Source organism: Macaca mulatta, chromosome 11 (assembly GCF_049350105.2).
Source record: "Macaca mulatta isolate MMU2019108-1 chromosome 11, T2T-MMU8v2.0, whole genome shotgun sequence".
Lineage (NCBI taxonomy): Eukaryota > Metazoa > Chordata > Mammalia > Primates > Cercopithecidae > Macaca > Macaca mulatta.
In genome coordinates this window covers 69,524,422-69,527,750 of record NC_133416.1, presented here as the reverse complement: position 1 = coordinate 69,527,750, position 3,329 = coordinate 69,524,422, and the positions used below count along the sequence as shown (strand labels likewise).

Sequence of the window (3,329 nt, the reverse complement as noted above, 5' to 3'; positions counted from 1 at the left end):
CTACTAGAATATGCACATTCAGAAAAGAAAAAAGAATGAAAAGGAATACAGAATGTCTGCAAGATGTGGAAAATAACCTCAAAAGAGAAAATATGAGAGTCATTGGTGTTCAAGGAAGAGTTGAGAAAGAGCAAGGGGTAGAATGACTATTCAAGAAAATAATAACCAAAAACTTTTCAAGCCTAGAGAAAGATATTGATATTCAAGTACAGGAAGGTCAGGTATCACCAGACAGATTCAACCCAAATAAGACTACCTCAAGGCATATAATAAACTCTCAAAAGTCAAGAACAAAAATGTGATTCTAAAAGCAGCGAGAAAAAAGAAGCAAATAACAAATAAACGAGCTCATATTCCCCTAGCAGCAGATTTCTTAGTGGAAACCAACTTGCCAGAAGGAAGTTGGATGACATTCGATCAAGGGAAAAAATTGTCCAACAAGAATACTGTACCTAACGAAGCTTTCCTTCAGACATAAAGCAGAGATAAAGTCTTCCCAGACAACCAAAAGCTAAGGAAATTCATCATTGATAGACCTGTCTTACAAGAAATGCTGAAGGTAGTTCTTCAATCTGAAGGAAAAGGATACTAACATGCAAAAAGAAAACATGTGGGCTAGGCGCGGTGGCTCACATCTGTAATCCCAACACTTTTGGAGGCTGAGGCGGGTGGATCACGAGGTCAGGAGATCCAGACTATCCTGGCTAACACAGTGAAACCCCATCTCTACTAAAAATACAAAAAAATTAGCCAGGCGTGGTGGCAGGTACCTGTAGTACCAGCTACTGGGGAGGCTGAGGCAGGAGAATGGCGTGAACCCGGGAGACGGAGCTTGCAGTGAGCCGAGATCACGCCATTGCACTCCAGCCTGGGTGACAGAGCAAGACTCTGGCTCAAAAAAAAAAAAAAAAAGACAAAAAGGCAAAAGAAAACATTTGAAGGCATAAACTCACAGGTAAAGTAGATACACACAAAAATTCAGAACATTCTAGTACTGTAATTATGGTATACAATCCTTCATATCTCTAGTATGGACTAAAAGACAAATCTATCAAAAATAATAATAACTGCAGAAATCTGTTAAAAGATAGGAAGTATAAAAAGATGTGAATTGAGACAACAAAAAGTCAAAATGTAGAAGTGGGTAAATTAAGTTAAAGTGTACAGACTTTTAGGTTTTCCTTCATTTGTTTTTTTCAATTTTCTTTGTGATAGAAGTTGTCATCTATTTAAAATAACTTGCCATGTCTATAAGACATTTTTTTGGAAAGGCTTATGGTAACAACAAAGCAAAAATCTATAATAGGCTGGGTGCAGTGCCAGGAACCCATAGTCCCAGCTACTCAGCGGGCTAAGGTGGAAGGATCTCTGGAGCCCAGGAGTCCAGCCTGGGCAACACAATGAGACCCCATCTCTAAAAAACAAAAACAAACAAGGAAACCTTCCTCCAAAATCCTAAAATAGATTCACTAAAAATAAAAAGCAACAAATTTAAACATATTACCATTACATGAGAAACTCATTTAACCACTGAGGAAGACAGTAACAAAGGAATAAAGGAAGAAAGGAGTTACAAAACAACCAGGGGCAATGTCCCAGTGTCCGCCTGCCATGCCGTGGTGGGTTGCTCCCTGTCTGTTCAGCAGAGTCTAGACACCACCTAGTCTTCATGTATAGCCGACCCCAGGCTGAGATGGAGCAGGAAGCTGGGAAGCTGAGCCAGTGGCAGGCGGCACACCAGGCCGCCCAGGATAAGAACTCAGCACCCATCTTGAACGTGACTTATCTTCTGGAAGCTCTGGAGTGCATGGCCTACCAAGCATTCAGCACTTTCCTCACAGGACAGAGATGCTGAGGCCCCCTTTGTTGTCTGTTGAGGCATTGGGGCAGATTGTGGATGAAGGGGGGCCATAGTTCAGTATGCCACTGCCTGAGCATGGTGTGAGCTACTGCCCCCAAGTGACTCTCACTCCTTCCCGGATGATTTACTGTCAGGGAGTGTCTCCCCCTCAGCAAGAGAGGATGATTTTCAGTGGGCCCCAGATAATGCCTGTAGGAGAGCCCAGTACTCCAAAGGTGGCCAGGGCCTTCAGGCTGCAAGTCTCAGCTTCCACTGGAATTCCAATGATGTCCCACATTGGGGACCCTACAATGCCTTACCCTGGCCTCTTGACAGTACCTTCTGATGAAACATTGTTGGCCTCGACCATGCCTTCCACTGAGGCCCAGGCTATGCTCCCCTCCGTGGCTCAGATGTTGCCCCCCCAAGATGCCCATGATCTTGGGATGCCCCCAGCTGAGTCCCAGTCACTGCTGGTTTTAGGATCTCAGGACTCTCTTGTAAATCAGCCAGACTCCTAAGAAGGCCCATTCCTACCGGAGCAGCCCAGACCTGCTCCACAGACAGCACGGCAGAACTCCAGGCCTCAGGAAAGACTGGTAGAGGGGCCTCCTCAGAGGCAAGGCCTTACTGCTGCAACTACAAGAACTGAGGGAAAGCTTATACCAAACGCTACCACCTAGTTAGCCACCAGTGCAAGCACATGGGTGAGAGGCCCTATTCGTGCAATAGGAAAGGTGTTCATGGTCTTTCTTCCGTTCTAATGAGCTTAGACGACATACGTGGGTACACACCAGACATCGACCATATAAATGTGATGAATGCAGCCGAGAGTTCATGAAGTCTAACCATCTCAAGCAACACCAGAAGACTCATCGGCCAGGACCCTCAGACCCACAGGCCAACAATGGAGAGTAGGACGGTCCTCCTGCTCCCGGTCCTTAGGTGAATGAAGAAGGAAGAGGACTCTAGGCAGAGAACACTGGACGTGGCGACTGCTCAGAGGAGAGGCAGTCTTCAAGTTCTATATTCATTCACCAAATGTTTTTTGAGCCTACAATACTGAGAGCACCAAGGCTGTGGGGACCCACGGCCTGAAGCATGGAGATAACTAAATAATGTGTCAGGGAAGAAAGACTTCTCAAGGAGGTGCCTCAGTCAGACCCGAAGGACTCATGATGGCTAGCTGTTCCTCCCATTTCTTCGACATACACCATTGGACATGTCTCTATCTTCTGAAAACTATGGCATGGACAGTAAGGATTCAGAGGTGCATGAAGGCACCCTGCCTCTGTAGAGCAGAAAGATCATAGACAAAATTTCTGAATGTGCCCGGTACTGCCAAGGAAAGAAGCTGGTCCTCTACAGGCTCAAGCTTATCTGGGCCTCTAGAGAAGCCCTACAGCCTTGGCTGTGTCTGCCCCTGCTCTCCCACCCCCACCGTGACCCTGTCCTGCTTTGCTGCCTCGGTCTGTGTTACTAGTGGCCC

At 46.1% G+C, this 3,329-nt stretch overlaps 1 pseudogene; it reads left to right on the top strand.

Moving 5' to 3' along the window:
* Window positions 1-1,619: 1,619 nt before the first annotated feature.
* On the top strand, window positions 1,620-2,785 carry LOC100430785 (Krueppel-like factor 17 pseudogene; annotated as a pseudogene).
* Window positions 2,786-3,329: the final 544 nt, after the last annotated feature.